Source organism: Pinus tabuliformis, chromosome X (genome assembly GCF_031772625.1).
Source record: "Pinus tabuliformis cultivar Carrire ecotype Pingquan chromosome X, CPIR1, whole genome shotgun sequence".
Taxonomy (NCBI): Eukaryota; Viridiplantae; Streptophyta; class Pinopsida; order Pinales; family Pinaceae; genus Pinus; species Pinus tabuliformis.
In genome coordinates this window covers 1,179,088,246-1,179,107,373 of record NC_142308.1, presented here as the reverse complement: position 1 = coordinate 1,179,107,373, position 19,128 = coordinate 1,179,088,246, and positions in this window count along the sequence as shown.

Here is a 19,128-nt window from a genome sequence, read left to right as displayed (position 1 = left end):
GCAACCAATAACCAATTACACCAAGTTTCCTTTAACTTTTTCCCTTGTCACACATAAGGCTACTAAAGTTGATCATAGAAAAACTTCTAGATTTGGTTGACAAAAGGACAAAGAGAAAGAAGTGGTTAGAAAAATACTTTGCATTTTTATGTTGAGAGTAGAAGTCAAGTCCCTCAATCTTCCTCTTCTTCAGATTATCCCATGTAGGGACTTTGTTTACCAAGATGAACCACATGAACAACCTAGATTTGAGTTTTAATTTGACCTTCCAAATTCCTTTCCACCACTAACATGGTTCCCTTTGATGAATATCATAATTTAGCTACACATACCCAAGTTTAGGAGTATATGCACCATGAGAAGATGCTTCCATACTAGTTCATCGTCTCTTTAAATAATTATGATGTGAGATGGTTTAAGACCACCAATAAAAATTGACTAGGTATTTGAGTGCCCCTTCCCTAGCCCAACTTGGGTTGCATTTTTCCAGCCCTGACTCCAAGCTATGGTGAGGAGAGGATCAAGAATTTGGTTTAGATGATAGAGTCTATAAGTATGGAGATGTTGAATGACAACATTTGGAAGTGGATGATTTTTACCACTTCGTGGCCATGGTTATGTTTCAGTCCTTACATTGTTTCCCATCCATGTCCTCTAGGAGATCCCTTCTCCTATCAAATTTAAATCCTTTATAACATCTTTCTATTTGGTTGGACAATTTGGCCTATATTTAAATGGTTTTAAAATCCATTCCACTATTGATTATGGGAGCATATACTTGTGCATTACCATTGAAGTCTAAAGATTTACATAATTAATCACTCTCTAACCAGCATTTTCCCCTACGACCTTTGAGAAGAGGAAGATATTCTTTAGACCCCATCCATTAAGCAACTTTGGAATGACCGTCCTTCCCCACCACATCTGAGGAAAGAATGTTTTTCCCCCTTTGCTTTCCCACACCTTTGGGTATTTAGGCCAGGGACATACAATAAATGGGGATGAATTCTAGTACTTATTTAACTAGGATTAATCTACCTACCCTAGGAAGCCACCTAACACTACAATTTTTTATTCTTTTTTTCCAACTTTGAGATAAACTGATTCAAATTCTCTTTCTTGTAACTATTAGGTTTGATATGAAACCCTAGATGTTTTAATCCATTATATAAATCCATTATCTCTAAGGGGAACATAGTGATATAGGTATGGATATCTTCTTTTGCTAAATTTTGAACCGTGATTGAGGATTTTCTTTCATTTATTTGCATCCCAGTGACACTTCTAAATAATATCAAAATTTCATGGAGTATTTTTGCATCCCCCTGAAGGCCATTTCAAAATATCATCCCATCATCCACAAAGAGTATATGTGTAATCTTAAACATAGGAGTGATGGAAATGGATTAGAACTCACCCTTGCTTTTAGCATGAAAGATAGCATGGCTAAAACCTTCTTCCACCAAAAGGAAAGAAGGGATGAGAAAGGGAAAAATTACCTATGCCATCGTTCTACATTAAAATAGGTGGAGGGAAAGCCATTTATAAACATTGCAAAGGAGATTGTGGTCAGGAAACTGATAATCCAGTTTCTTAAAGACACTTCAAAACCCAGATGGGTAAAGAGCAATCTTATATACATCTAGATTGACTGTGTTACAGGATTTTGACAGATCAATTTATTAAACAAACCCTTTCGAATTTTGAGATTTCAAACTGTGAAGCCCCTCCTTGGAAACCCTATGGCCTCATGAATATATCTACCATCCAAAATCCCAAATTATTTACATGATACTGAGACGGAGAGGATAAATTAGATATATATAGAGATGACTTTTACTACTATCTTTTAGATACAACTGCACAAAGAAATTATAGTAAAGTCGTCATACGAAAGAGGACAATCAGTCATAGGAATCAATGCTATGAAGGTGGCATTAAAAGGGGCGTGCATGTGCCCTTTCAAGTTAGCCAACTCAATGACTGATAAAAAATATCCTTTCCAAATGTCTCATAGAACCCCATAAAAATTTCCATAGTTCAACCATTTGGACCCGGGCTCTTTTCTTTTCTAAATATTTTTTAAAGTTATATATATATATATATATATATATATATATATATATATATACCATGATAAAATATTTCAATGCCCCAAAAAAAAAGAAATAATTGAAGGTTAAAAATCTAGTTACCACCTTAGAAGAATAATAGGATATATATATATATATATAGAGAGAGAGAGAGAGAGAGAGAGAGAGAGAGAGAAGAGAGAGAGAGTTGACCATGATAAAATATTGTAATGCCCCCAAAAAAAATGAAACAATTGAAAGTTAAAAATTCAGTTACCACCTTGTAAGAATAATAAGAGAGAGGTATAATTCATTTAATTTTAATCTAAAATTAATATGTGGCATCTATTCCGAGACCTCTAATAAAATTGGAATGCTACAAAGATGATTAGCAAATTGAGAAATGTTCCAAATTTAAAAAATGTCCCAAGGGTTAGCTCAATAGTTTTTGTTGTTAAATCACATTTCCAATGGGAGGTCACGCGATCAATTCTCCTTGGGGTTAGGCTCCACTAATGAGATGGTAGGAAATGATCCCTTAAAGTTATCTGCCCAGATAATTTCTGGTGTCTATGAACCACGTATAAAAAAATAAAACTAATATGTGCCATTTAAAAAATATGAAAAAATTCAATGTGAATCATAGATAAAATATTTCAATACCCATTTTAACTAAAATACTCATGTGTGTGAATCACACATAAAAAAAATTAATATGTGGCATTTAAAAAATATGAAAAATTTCAATGTGGATCATAGATAAAATATTTCAATACCCATTTTAAGTAAAATATTTCAATATGAAAACAAAAATCTATGTATACATTATATAAAGCAATTAAAAAAAATAAAATCATATGACAAAACATTTCAAATATTCTTACTATTCTATATTTGTATTCCTTTCTAGGGATACTTTTCTTTCAATTTTGTATGAAATCTAACAAATATTTATTCGAATCTCAATATTAAGCCATGTAGTCTACACAATCCAAGTGGCCAAGAGAATTTTCAAGTGAGTTGTCCTTAGTGCGATATTTTGAAAACTTTTCCGATGGGTTTTTCCGGTCTAACTTCTCTAAAATCTGGCATGAATTTATTGAAATCACAAGTTTGATGGGTAGCCCTGCAGAATCAAAGTGCCCTAGGTTTTTTCAGGGTGTTGAATACATATATACATTAAAATTAACACAAATCAAGATTTCACCTCAAATTTTTCCATCAGATTTCGGCACTGGAAAATCCAAAAAGTTGCACTAAAGGCAACTTTATTTTCAAGTCTTTGAATCTATTTATGCATTCAATAATCCAATAAAAATGATATAAAAAAAATTGTAAATTGAGATATTTGGTTCTCTTACAAGTTTATATATATATATATATATATATATATATATATAGTGATAAAAGAATCAAATATCTCAATTTGCACTTTCTTTTTTATACTATAAAAGAAAATTGATTTCTCTTTACACTTATATTGCATTTAATATGAAATATTTTTTTTGAATTTTAACATCTAAAACATCCATGTATACTAAACCTTACATTCTTGACATAATATAAATATAAATAAATTTATCTTAATAATACACTGTTATTTCTTATACATAGTTTTTTGACGTTGTTATAATAATTATATATTTTATTTTCATCATAATTTTGAATAAATTTATGATGTATACTAAACCATACATTCTTGACTTAACATAAATATAAATAAATTTATGTTAATAATACACTGTTATTTTTAAAAATATAAATAAATTTATGTTACTAATACACTTGTTATTTTTAGTATATAGTTTTTTTGACATGGTTATAATAATAATATATTTTATTGTTATTTTTAGTATATAGTTTGTTGACATTATTATAATAATTATATATTTTATTTTCATTATAATTTTAATAAATTTATGTTGATGTTACTCTAATACCTCCTCAGCCTTCGTATATACTCAGTGATAATTTTGAATAAATTTATGATGCATGCTCAAGAATAATATAAATATAAATAAATTTATGTATTATTATATAGTTTTTTGACACTATTATAATAATTTCATATTTTATTTTCATTATAATTTTAAATAAACTTATGTTGTTGTTACTCTAATACCTCCTCAGCTTTGGTATATAGCCAGTGATACTCATAATAATTATATACTTAATTCATATTAACATAGCGACTTGCCGAACTGATTATTAAGATGATTACAACGCTTATTTAGTGACATTGCCGTGTCAAACTGGCAAAACGCGTTCTTATTTACATTGACCAACTCAACTTGGAAAAATGGGAAGAAGCTTTGGGTGGAACCATGATTCATTACAAGAAAGTAAAAACAATATGTTTATAATAAATTTTATTACTAAACATAAATTTTATTTTTAATAAGTTTATTCAAAATAAAATGAGAATAAGAATACTATTGAATTTTAAATTTGGGGAATATTTTGAAATGTAATAAATTGGAATGAAGTCAATTATTTAACTACATTAATATCAATCAAATTTTAATTTTAAGATGTTTTAAATTCTATGATTTTAAAATATCTTAAAATATTCAATGTAGATAAAGATGATCCATAAACTCACATCTATTTACTTTTTAGGTTTCAGCACTTAAAAATGGAGTTGTTTTTAGTGTGACATTTTGGACATTCCATTGTTGGAATCAAGTGGAAAAATTTGAGGTGAAACCTTGATTTGTGTTATTTAAATTAGTTTTTTCATTGTATATATGGATTCAACAACCTAAAAAACCCCTAGGGCACTTTGATTGTGCGGGGGTTACCCATTAAGCTTGTGATTTCAATAAATTCCAGCCGGAGTTTAGAGAAATTAGACAGGAAAAACCCATCGGAAAACTTCCAAAAATCTGAGTGAATACAAATCGGTTAAAAACAACAACTTTCAGGCACTGGGCAGTTGAATACGCCTGTCCACACATCACCAAATGAAAGACTCAACATAATGCAATATATAAATCCATGGCAACATTATATGAGTGAGAAGGACATCTGCAACTGACCTGAGAACCAGTCGGGCATGTTTCACATGGGCTACACCTACCAACCAAAGCGGAAAAAATGGGGAGAATCTGAAGATCGCACAATCCATATGACAACATTAGATATTTAGTACGGAACTTGAATACTCAGTCAATAGGGTGAACACTTGATTCCCCATTAATAAGACTATATAAAATTTTAGATATGTTATAATAGAATTTTCAAAATGTAATAATATTTTAAGATTTTTTATATAATTTTAAATGATTGATTCGTGAAAGAATCGATCGACAATTTCTGTCAGCATCTGTGCATCACATATTCCAATAATACTACTAACTAATGAAATAAAGTTTCATGCCAGTGAAAACATCAACATTTTCCATGAAGTGCAATATCTAGTGGTCATCATTGAAAATGCTTAAATTAGTGATATTATCAAGGATGGATGGCTTACAAAGAATTTCTACAGAAAAACAATCCCCTAATGGTGACAACCTAGCAGCAACATTTTCCAATGCATTCACAATTGTATTATGCATTCTAGGAACACAAATAATATTGAAAGCTTGGAAATGCGAAATTAAACACCATACACATTTTTTATACCTTTTAAGATGAGGTGACACACAGTGTATGGTATCACGTACTTATTGCACAACGATTTTTGAGTCACCTGCTACTTTTAGTATCGCTACCTTAAGGTCAATGGCTCTTTGCAAGCCCAAGATGAGTGTCTCGTATTCTACAGTTTTGTTTTTGCACTCGAATTCCAAGCGGCTAGAGATCGAATGTTTTCTTTGTAGCCAAACTATTGAAACACAACCAACTCTAGAGCCCTCTTGCATTTTGGAACCATCAAAATACAAAGTCCACATATGATATGTACAAAGACTATAAACTACACTAGTACTATTATTACTATTACTACTAATTGTACAAATATCATTTTCACTAGTAGGACTAGGAAGGAGCTCCAACTATGTATTTCATGGGACTGGGGATGGCTATGCAAGATAGCTCCCAAGTTGAGTATCCAAGAAGAAATTGCTAAAGATAAGTTTTGTGAAAGCCATTCATTCATTATGTCCATTGAAGGGATTAACAATATGTTTCATGTATCTATCTTAGTTTACTCAAATTTGATTATTTTTGCCCTTATGCAAAAGCCATAAATGTGACTAGTCTATAGCAAAGTACCCTTATAGCTTGATGGACCAATCTCTGCTCAACAATACTCCATATGCTTTTGGGATATCTATAATCACTATGTTTATATATTAGTGGACTCACTCATCACATCATAAAAGGATAATCACATCTTTGAGTTCACCAACTACTTGAACAAGAGTCCTATCCAGCTAAATGATTTGTGCATCTCTTTTTTCCCATTTTGCGTTGATTTTCTTGGCGACAGATAATGGCATTACGTTTACCAATGCATCAGAATCAACCAAGAAATTGTGTACACCGAAATTGAAGATTTCAAAAGTAAACAGAAATGGAGGGCACAGTGTATCTTCATCCATTTTCAAAGCATTGAGTATGGATTTGAGGGAACCAGAGGATGTACCAGATCATTGTTCAAAGAAACATCATTACCTATTGTGGACTTCCCAAGTGCGCATAAGAGGATGTCCCATTGGCTCGTGATATTTCTTAGTTTGAACATTGAGATATTCGCATGAGCCTTCTTCATGTTTTCAATTATGTTGTAATCCAAAGTGGGACAAAGTGTCGAAGTGTCTTGGGGTGTGACTTTGTTTGTGACTTCGGGAATGACAGTCTTACTCTAACTGCTTATAAAAGCACTTTTCGTTGTAGATCCGTTTCCAGAATTTATCGAAGTGTTATGTACCGAGTTGACGGGTGGACTGATATTTCTTAACATATGTTATTTGAGTTTTTGCTCCATCAACCCTAGATCGGTGGTCGACCTTTGGCTTCTCAGATTATACTAGTTTGTATAGTTCTGGGTCGAACCATCACTCGAAGGTTGTTTATCTGCCATGTTCTTTTCGGATGTGAGTATGAAATTGAACATGTTTACTGTGTGCCCCAAACTTGGAGTCTCTTTGGTTGCAACACCATCTTGCTTTTCTTCTCTAGGCTTCATCTACTCATCAACAAGATGCGTAGCAAGAATGTTCATGGCATGATTTTGTTGTGGGATTTTTTTCTCGGAATGATGTTCTTGATTATATGAACAATATTGGTCTATGCCCATACTTTAGATATTCAATAGAACGTTCGAGATATGCGTAGAATTAGCTGGTTGGTTGCTAATACTATTGGAATTTGCAATCCTTTTGAACAGGTTACAATTAGGACGCTTGCTGCTCACGGTGGTCTCGCTCAACCTTTGTTTCAACTTTGCTAGCTCATTTGACAGAGTCTTAACCGTATGGTTCAAGCTCTCAAGATCAACAATTTCTTTCTCTTTGGCCTTACTTATGGAGGCCTAAGACCTTTTAACTGTGTCTTTGGAGTCTTTGGATGGTTCATCCTCTACAATGAATCCAATCGCACACAAGTCCTTTTGAACCGTGATTTCCTGTTCATAATTCTTTGTTAAAGGTTGTTTCCCAATTCTCTTTACAAACTGTGCAATGCTAGTTGGAAAGGCATAAGTGTAATAATCGATGGTGATGGAGTCATGAGGTTTAGTGTTTTCTAGGAAATTATTCAACATACGATTAAACCTATGATTGAAATATTTCACTTTTTCCTTGTGCTCCATCTTGAGATTTCACGACTCTTTCAACAACATGGTGAGGGTCTTGTCATTAGTAAATTTCTCAAGGAAAAATTTCTTAAACCCCCTTTAGTTCTGGATGGAATTCAAAGGAAGACTATGATACCATACAACTGCTCTACCATCTAAGGTACACAGAAAAAGTCTACATGCAACGTCATCATAGTGTACCTCAAATGTTTGCAGGTGTAGGTAAAAGTTGTCTAAATGATCCTTCGCCTTTACTATTTTGTTAGGGTCGCACTTTCTTAAGAGATTTTCCAAATGCCTTGGCATATTGTGTAACACAACCAGTAGTGCAATTTGGCCCTGAGACATCCAATCCAGATATTTTTCTACCATGTCTTTGGCATTGCCTTACCCTTCTTCTTTAGAATCTCGCTAGTCTTCCTCTTCTTCTTCTTCTTCTTCTTCTTCTCCACCTAACTCGCGTAAATTATCGTCTAATAGCACTATGTTATCACCATCACCACCATTGAAGGTTCGAGGTGGTTCTGGTTTTTCTATGTTTTCTTCAGAGTCTGCTAACTCTTGAAGGGTGGTTAGAACCAACTCTTGAACTGTTGACACCACTATCCTAGTGGGGATCATTTAGTTCTTCTTTGGAAAATATGGAAGAGTTTCTATTCCGGGTATCAATCCAATAACTCTTGAAATCTTTTGGGTGATGGGGCGGATGACCTGGATCTGATTGTAAGAGACTTTGTAAGGTTTCACAGTTCCAAGATGAAAATAATTACTAACTGCAGGAATTTCCGTAGGGTAGTCGCTAGGAATGTTGCTGCCTTGACTAGAGGAAGTAAGTTTGGGTTGGTGGGTTATCAACCATAACATTTTGGCTTCCCTTCCTCTACTACCATAAATTTTGATGGTGCTAGACCAACCAACATTCATGGTATCTCCCCAATATGAATTCCGAATTAAACCTCACACCGTTTGGTGTAGGATTCCCATCCGGTATACAGTCTTGACTCCAAAGTTCTTAAATATTTTCCTTGGCTCTAACTTTTAGGAAGAGAGAGGGATGCAATGGTTCCTTCGAAAAGGAAGAAGGGGAGCCTATTGAGTGTTCTATTGTAAATTTTTCAAAGTTCTTATACTGTGGAGAGGGGAGGAAAGTGAGCCTCTAAGAGAGAGGTAGTATTACCACCGAAGAAGAGACACATATGAACTAGAAGGATTCATCTAACATACAGTGGAATAGTCCATAGACGATGCAATTGTTATTACAACTAACAGATGAAAAATGTTTGTCTAAAATCTTATCAAATAGTCCACAAGGATGGGATAACAATGACAACCATTATAGCACATTCTCAATAAGATAAATTCTAAAATAACCTAAATAGTTCAACTATCTTAGCACATGTTAAAGAAAAAATAAAGTACAAACATTCGTAGAATATCCTTACAAAAATTCATAATCAATGCATGAATATCGTGCTAGCCTTGAAGGCTTTTGCTATAGCACTCCTTTCTCCCCAAAAGAACTAGCTTATCCCTCTAATGCTTTGTGGGAGGACACAAGGTGAAAAGTCCCTTTCTCGTACAATGAGGGAGTATCTATAACCAATGGGTGATGCTTCCTCTTCTTTGTGACTCTTTGGCTACCCTCATGACTATTTGACTTCCTATGAATTTTCAACTTTACATGACTCTTTGTATTCCACACACATCCTTTGGACTCTCACTTTACAATACATTTATGAAACATATGTCACATCATTGACCACAAGGTGCATGTGACCACTCATGACATGACATGACATGGCATTGCTGACATGGACTGCTTGATGATGTCGCAATGTCAAGCCATTGCTGCTACTGAGTGATAAGTGTCTGCTTGAGAATGCTCTTCTTTTCACCTTTGTATGACCTGGTGATAAGGAATCTTCAATGATCTTACGTCTTGAGTTGCGTTGCAAACTGATATCCCTTTGCTTTTCTTGATTGATCGGCTTATGTGTTCAGCCACAAGCGTGTCTTTCATCATGGTTCCCTCCTTCATATCCTTCTTCATCATCTTTCCATGGTATGATAGAGTACCTGCATCTGCAATTCACTCGTAATGAGGTGACATCAGTCTGAGAAAACCCTAGACTAATCTAGTGTATTTTGATCCATTAACTGAGCCGAAACTAGGTGACAGGCTGGGGAAAGGACTTAGTGATTGCTTAGCTATGCATTTCATGTAGCTAATAATGACAGAAGTGTCCTCAGACACGTAATTTTATTAATCAGACAAAAACAATTACATATTGATTTTCCAAGAGTTTACACCCGAACAACAAAACACTCTTGCAATGAGCCATTTATAAGCTCAAATGTCCTAACTACCTCTAATTATGGATCACTTATTAAATAACAAGTGTCCACTTACAATAAATTCTATTCAAACAACTAGCTAACAAATATCCTAAACTAGAGTCTAAGATATGACACATTTGTAGAGTCATATCTTGTTACAACAATATACTAATTCTAAATGTCTCCATTAAATAATTAAATATTATAGAATAATAACTATTAATTTAATATCCTAAATTAATAATTAGTTTATTCCAACTTTATAACCTATGATAATATTTTATTTTTGGATCATATAACATTCCCCCTATGATCCAAAAATACATTACAACAGATACCAAGTTCATCCCTGAACTTAGTAAATTTTATTATGCCAAGAGGTTTCGTGAAAATGTCGGAGATCTGATCTTCTGAAGCACAATAAACTGGCTTGTGGAGATCTGTGGCAATGAGAGATCTAATATGATGATACTTGGTGTCCACATGCTTTGTATTTGAATGAAAAATTGGGTTCTTGGCAAGTTTGATGGTTGACTAGTTGCCAATCAATAATGATGTAGCTTCTACCTGAGAAATTCACAAGTCCTGCAAAATTCTGTGCAACCAGTTAATTTCACATGCTGCTTCCCATGCTAAAATGTATTCTATTTCTGCTGAAGAAGTGGCCACTGTAGCTTGTTTCTTACAACTCCAAGATACTGCTGCTGACCCCATATTCATTACATAACCTGATGTTGATGCTTGATCATCAATACTTCCAGCAAAGTCAACATCTGAAAATCCACCAAGTACAAAGTTTTAGTCTTTTTGTAATGAAGACCAAAATCTTTTGTTCCTTGGATATATCGAAGAACTCTTTTTGCTACATGATGTCTCGTGGTTCCTGCATAAAATGTGAAATAATACTGACTGCATAAGATAGATCAGGGCGAGTGTTGGTTAAATAAATCAAGCTACCAATTAACTGTCTCTAAGTAGTTTTTTCCACCTTTCCCCCCCTTCAAATTTTGAAAGTTTCAAGTTTTGCTCCATGGGGGTAAGAACGAGCTTGCAATCCTACGTCCAAATCCTTGAAGAACCTCTTCTGCATACTTACTCTGAGAAATGAAAATATGATGTGGACGTTGGAAGACTTCAACTCCAAGATAGTAGTGAAGTAATCCCAAATCTGTCATCTTAAAACCTGCATGTAACTCCTTTTTCACCTGCGCAATATGATCATCATTGTTTCCAGTAATGATCAAATCATCTACATACATAAAAAGAATCACCAGATATTTTCCGTATTGTCACACACACATAGTATCATCATATTCACTTCGTTGAAAACCAAATTTCCTAAGATATTCATCCATTTTTGCATACCAAGCTCGGGGAGCTTGTTTTAACCCATATAAGGCCTTGATCAATTTGCAGACTTTATGTTCCAGGCCTTCAATTTCAAAACCTGGTGGTTGTGTCATATACACTTCTTCCTGTAAATCCCCGTTGAGAAAAGCACTATTCATATCCATTTTCTGAAGTTTACATCATTTCTGAGAGGCCAATGCAAGTGTTAATTGGATGGTGTTCGATTTAGCTATAGGAGAAAGAGTTTCCTCATAATCAATGTCTTCCTGTTGCGCAAGACCTTTAGCGACAAGTCTTGATTTATGCTTTTCAAGTTCGCCCTTTTGGTTGTACTTAATTCTGTAAACCCATTTGCATCCTATGGCTTTAACATTTTGAGGACAATCAACAAGTTTCCAAGATTTGTTATCAATTACTGCTTGATATTCTTCAATCATACCCTGTTGCCATTCTTTTTGTTTTACCGCTTCTTTGTATGTAGAAGGTTCAGTAAAGTCATTTGTAATCAAGGCAAAATTTTCTTCACTTCTGTGTGACTGTCTTTTTCCCGTTTTATTCTGTTCATCAGGCTTTACATCTTTCAAAAGTTGAACTACCCATTTTTTTAGTTGATGCTCAGTTGCTTGAGATTCTGAAAAATCACCATCATTGTAAAGAGAATTAATTGAAACTGATGTTCGTCGATCAGTTGGAGATTCTGGAGGTGGAGAACCACTATCAGAAGAAATGTTGCTGCTTGGAGATGTGAATGAACTGCTAGAAGATCCAAATGGTGTTGTTGAAGTAGATGGACTAGATGAATCATCTTCAGATGAAGGAAAATCAAGTTCATACCAATTTGGTTAATTTGGTTGACTTTGTGTATTTCCTTTTCTTCGACTGCCTTTAGTTTCTAACTTTTGAAGAATACTTTCAATTTCTTCAGCACTCTTACTCTTTGTTTCATCAAAAATTACATCCCTACTCACAATAAATTTTCCATTGGTCAAAAGACAATACCTTTTCTTCTCATCATAATAGCCAATCATTGTGCATTTCAAACTTCTTGAGTCAAGCTTAGTTCATTTTTCCTTCGGAACTAAGGCATAACATACTGATCCAAAAACTCTAATATGTTTAACTTGAGGTTTAAAACAAAACCAAGCTTCATAAGATGTGATTCCGTCTAAAGAAGTAGTTAGAGACCTGTTTCTTAAGTAGACAGCTATACGAATTGCTTCGGCCCAATATGTTGGACTTAACCTTTTGAAAGTTAACATAGATCTTGCCATTCCTAACAAGGTGCTATTCATTCTTTCTACTACTCCATATTGTTGTGGAGTGTAAACATTGGTAAGATGTTGTTTTACGCCATTATCACTGCAATAAGTTTTGAATTCATTTGAAGTGAATTCTCCCCCATTTTCTATCCTGAGAGTACCTATCTTTTCTTTGACTTCACTTCCAACAAGTTAGCGAAAAATTTTAAACTTTTCAAATGCTTCTGAATTTTTCTTTAAGAAATAAACCCAATTCATTCTATTGAAATCATCAATGAATAGTAAGAAATATTTGCAACCACCGAATGAAGTCTGTAGTGGTCCACAAACAACATTGTGAACTAGTTGTAGTCGCCTGTTTTCATGCCATGAACTTGTTGGAAATCTTTCTCGACTTTGTTTTCCATAAATGCAAGCTTCACATTTTGCATTTTCCTTTTTGAAAGTTGGAAGTCCTTTAACCATCCTTTGTTTTTGCAATTCATAAAGACTATCAAAATCTAAATGTCCATATCTTACATGCCACAATCGTATAGGTGAAATTCCTGTATTTATTGCCCCTACAAAATCAGAATTGTTTGGAATAACTGTCCCTTTCATCCTTAACAGTTTTCCATCTTCATAACTTTGTCATCACAGTTTTCAAGCTTTGTTTGACTGAATTAATCTTAACTAGGCCATCTTCCATAATTACCTGATGTCCTTCTTGCCGAATCGTGACTAAAGACAACAAATTTTTCTTAAAGGTTGGTACATACCTTACATTTGAAATCATTTTTTCTCCAATTTTAGGGAGAAAAACTTTAACTGCTCCTTTTCCATAAGGAGTATGTTTTGTATCATCTGCAAGAAAAATGGAATTAAGTTGGGAAACTTGAAAATTCCAAAAAAAATCACGTCGACAAGTCATTTGTTGAGTTGCCCCTGAATCCAAGATCTAGGCATCTTCATAATCACTTCTAAGATGGGATGAAATTTGTAATGCCGATGAGGAAGTAAAAACATATTTTGAGTTATCATCATCTTGATCATTTTCAAATTGTGCTGAGTGCTAATGAAACTTGGGAATTTTATTAAGAGAAGTTCGACAATATTCAGTGTAATGTCCAACTTTGTTACATCTTCGACACACAATTTGACTTAAGTCTCTTCCTCTTCCTGAAGATTGTCCTCTCCCTCTGCTTTGACTTTTGTTTTGAGGTTGTTCTCACACCATTTGGTGTAGGATTCCCACCCGGTATACAGTCCTGACTCCCAAGTTCTTAAATATTTTCCTTGGCTCTAACTTTTAGGAAGAGAGAGGGATGCAATAGTTCCTTCGAAAAGAAAGAAGGCGAGCCTATTGAGTGTTCTATTGTAAATTTTTCAAAGTTCTTATACTGTGGTGAGGGGAGGAAAGTGAGCCTATAAGAGAGAGGTAGTATTACCACCTAAGAAGATACACACATGAACTAGAAGGATTCATCTAACATACAGTGGAATAGTCCATAGAGGATGCAATGGTTATTACAACCAACAAATGAAAAAGGTTTGTCTAATATCATATCAAATAGTCCACAAGGATGGGACAGCAATGACAACCATTATAGCACATTCGCAATAAGATAATTTCTAAAGTAACCTAAATAGTTCAACTATCTTAGCACATGTTAAAGAAAACGTAAAGTACAAACATCCATAGAATATCCTTACAAAAATTCATAATCAAAGCATGAATATCATGCTAGCCTTGAAGGCTTTTGTTATAGCACTCCTTTCTCCCCAAAAGAACTAGCTTATCTCTCTAATGATTTGTGGGAGGGGACAAGGTGAAAAGTCCCTTTCTCGTAGAATGAGGGAGTATATATAACCAATGGGTGATGCTTCCTCTTCTTTGTGACTCTTTGGCTACCCTCATGACTATTTGACTTCCTATGAATTTTCAACCTTACATGACTCTTTGTATTCCACACACATCCTTTGGACTCTCACCTTACAATACATTTATGAAACATATGTCACATCATTGACCACAAGGTGTTGCATGTGACCACTCATGACATGACATGACATGGCATTGCTGACATGGACTGCTTGATGATGTCGCAAATTCAAGCCACTACTGCTACTAAGTGATAAGTGTCTGCTTGAGAATGCTCTTCTTTTCACCTTTGTATGACTTGGTGATAAGGAATCTTCAATGATATTAAGTCTTGAGTTGCGTCGGAAACTGATATCCCTTTGATTTTCTTGATTGATCGGCTTGTGTGTTTAGCTACAAGCGTGTCTTTCGTCATGGTTCCCTCCTTCATATCCTTCTTCATCATCTTGCCATGGTATGATAGAGTACCTGCATCTACAATTCACTCATGACGAGATGACATCAGTCTGAAGAAACCCTAGACTAATCTAGTGTATTTTGATCCATTAAATGAGTCGAAACTAGGTGACAGGCTGGGGGAGAGGACTTAGTGACTGCGTAGCTATGCAGTTCATGCAACTAATAATGGCAGAAGTTTCCTCAGACACGTAATTTTATTAATTAGAAAAAAACAATTACATATTGATTTTGTAAGATTTTACACCCGAACAACAAAACACTCTTGCAATGAGCCATTTATAAGCTCAAATCTCCTAACTACCTCTAATTATGGATCACTTATTAAATAACAAGTGTCCACTTACAATAAATGTTATTCAAACAACTAGTTAACAAATCTCCTAAAATAGAGCCTAAGATACGACACATTTGTAGAGTCATATCTTGTTACAACAATATACTAATTCTAAATGTCCCCATTAAATAATTAAATATTCTAGAATAATAATTATTAATTTAATATCCTAAATTAATAATTATTTTATTCCAACTTTATAACCTATGATAATATTTTATTTTTGGATCATATAACATTCCCCCCTATGATCCAAAAATACATTACAATAGATACCAAGTTCATCCCTGAACTTAGTAAATTTTATTTTGCCAAGAGGTTTCGTCAAAATGTCGAAGATCTAATCTTCTGAAGGACAATAAACTGGCTTGAGGACATCTTTGGCAATGAGAGATCTGATATGATGATACTTGGTGTCCACATGCTTTGTCTTTGAATGAAAAATTGGGTTCTTGGCAAGTTTGATGGCTGACTAGTTGTCAATGAATAATGATGTAGCTTCTGCCTGGGAAATTCCCAAGTCCTGCAAAATTTTGCACAACCAGACAATTTCACACGTTGCTTGCCATGCTGAAATGGATTTTGTTTCTGCTGAAGAAGTGGCCATTGTAGATTTTCTCTTACAACTCCAAGATACTGCTGCTGACCCCATATTCATTAGATAACCTAAAGTTGATGCTTGATCATCAATACTTTCAGCAAAGTCAACATCTGTAAATCCACCAAGTACAAAGTTTTAGTCTTTGTGTAAAGAAGACCAAAATATTTTGTTCCTTGGATATATCGAAGAACTCTTTTGGCTGCATTCCAGTGGATGTCTCGTGGTTCCTGAATAAAATGTTAAATAATACTGACTGCATAAGATAGATCAGGGCGAATGTTGGTTAAATAAATCAAGCTGCCAATTAACTGTCTATAAGTAGTGTTGTCCACCTTTCCCCCCCTTCAAATTTTGAAAGTTTCAAGTTTTTCTCCATGGGGGTAAGAACGGGCTTGCAATCCTACATCCAAATCATTGAATAACCTTTGTTGCATACTTACTCCGAGAAATGAAAATATGATGTGGACGTTGGAAGACTTCAACTCCAAGATAGTAGAGAAGTAATCCCAAATCTGTCATCTTAAAACCTGCATGTAACTCCTCTTTCACCTATGCAATATGATCATCATTGTTTCCACTAATGATCAAATCATCTACATATATAATGAAAATCACTAGATATTTTCCCTATTGTCACACATACAAAGTATCATCAGATTCACTTCGTTGAAAACCAACCTTCCTAAGATATTCATCCATTTTTGCATACCAAGCTCGGGGACCTTGTTTTAACGCATATAAGGCCTTGATCAATTTGCATACTTTATGTTCCTGGCCTTCAATTTCCAAACCTGGTGGTTGTGTCATATACACTTCTTCCTGTAAATCCCTGTTGAGAAAAGCACTTTTGACATCCATTTGATGAAGTTTCCATCCTTTCTGAGTGGCCAATGCAAGTGTTAATCGGATGGTGTTCCATTTAGCTGTAGGAGCAAAAGTTTCCTCATAATCAATGCCTTCCTATTGCGAAAGACCTTTAGCGACAAGTCTTGCTTTATACTTTTCAAGTTCGCCCTTTTGGTTGTACTTAATTCTGTAAATCCATTTGCATCCTATGGGTTTAACATTTTGAGGATAGTCAACAAGTTACCAAGTGTTGTTACAATTACTGCTTGATATTCTTCAATCATATCCTGTTGCCATTCTTGATGTTTTACTACTTCTTTGTATGTAGAAGGTTCAGTCAAGTCATTTGCAATCAAGGCAAAATTTCCTTCACTTCTGTGTCACTGTCTTGTTGTTGTTTTATTCTGTTCATCAGGCTTTACATCTTTCAAAAGTTGAACTACCCATTTTGGTAGTTGATGCTCAGTTGTTTGAGATTCTAAAAAATCACCATCATTGTAAAGAGAATTAATTTAAACTAATGTTCGTCGATCAGTTGGAGATTCTGGAGGTGGAGAACCACTATCAGAAGAACTATTGCTGCTTGGAGATGCGAATGAACTGCTAGAAGATCCAAATGGTGTTGTTGAAGTAGATGGACTGGATGAATCATCTTCAGATGAAGGAAAATCAAGTTCATACCAATTTGGTGAATTTGGTTGACTATGTGTATTTCCTTTTCTTCGACTGCCTTTAGTTTCTAACTTTTGAAGAATACTTTCAATTTCTTCAACACTCTCACTCTCTGTTTCATCAAAAATTACATCCCTACTCACAATAAATTTTCCATTGGTCAAAAGACGATAACCTTTCTTCTCATCAGAAGAGCCAATCATTGTGCATTTCAAACTTCTTGATTCAAGCTTAGTTCAGTTTTCCTTCGGAACTAAGGCATAACATACTGATCCAAAAACTCTAAGATGTTTAACTTGAGGTTTGAAACCAAACCAAGCTTCATAAGGTGTGATTCCATCTAAAGAAGTAGTTGGAGACCTATTTCTTAAGTAGACAGCTGTATGAATTTCTTCGGCCCAATATGTTGGACTTAACCTTTTGAAAGTTAACATAGATCTTGCCATTCCTAACAAGGTGCGATTCCTTCTTTCTACTACTCCATTTTGCTGTGGAGTGTAAACATTAGTAAGATGTTGTTTTATGCCATTTTCACTGCAATAAGTTTTGAATTCATTTGAAGTGAATTCTCCCCCATTTTCTATCCTGAGAGTACCTATCTTTTCTTTGACTTCATTTTCAACAAGTTGGAAAAACATTTTAAACTTTTCAAATGCTTCTGACTTTTTCTTTAAGAAATAAACCCAATTCATTCTATTGAAATCATCAATGAATAGTAAGAAATATTTGCAACCACTGAATGAAGTCTGTAGTCGTCCACAAACATCATTGTGAACTATTTGTAGCCACCTCTTTGCGTGCCATGAACTTGTTGGAAAGCTTTCTCAACTTTGTTTTCCATAAATGCAAGCTTCACATTTTGCATTTTCCTTTTTGAAAGTTGGAAGTCCTTTAACCATCCCTTGTTTTTGCAATTCAGAAAGACTATCAAAATCTAAATGTCCATATCTTACATGCCACAATCGTATAGGTGAAATTCCTGTAGTCACTGCCCCTGCAAAATCAGAATGCCTTGGAATAACTGTCCCTTTCATCCTTAACAGTTTTCCATCTTCATAACCTGTCATCACAGTTTTCAAGCTTTGTTTGACTGAATTAATCTTAACTAGGCCATCTTCCATAATTACCTGATGTCCTGCTTGTCGAATCATGACTAAAGACAACAAATATTTCTTAAAGGTTGGTACATACCATACATTTGAAATCATTTTTTCTCCAATGCTAGGGAGAAAAACTTTAACTGCTCCTTTTCCATAAGGAGTATGTTTTGTATCATCTGCAAGAAAAATGGAATTAAGTTGGCAATCTTGAAAATTCCAAAAAAATCACGTCGACAAGTCATGTGCTGAGTTGCCCCTGAATCCAAGATCTAGGCATCTTCATAATCACTTTAATATGGGATTAAAGTTGTAATGCTGACGAGGAAGTAAAAATATATTCTGGGTTATCATCTTGATCATTTTCAAATTGTGCTAAGTGATGATGAAACTTGGGAATTTTATTAAGAGAAGTTCGACAATCTTTAGCATAATGTCCAACTTTGTTACATCTTCGACACACAATTTGACTTAAGAACTTGTCCTGATGATGAACC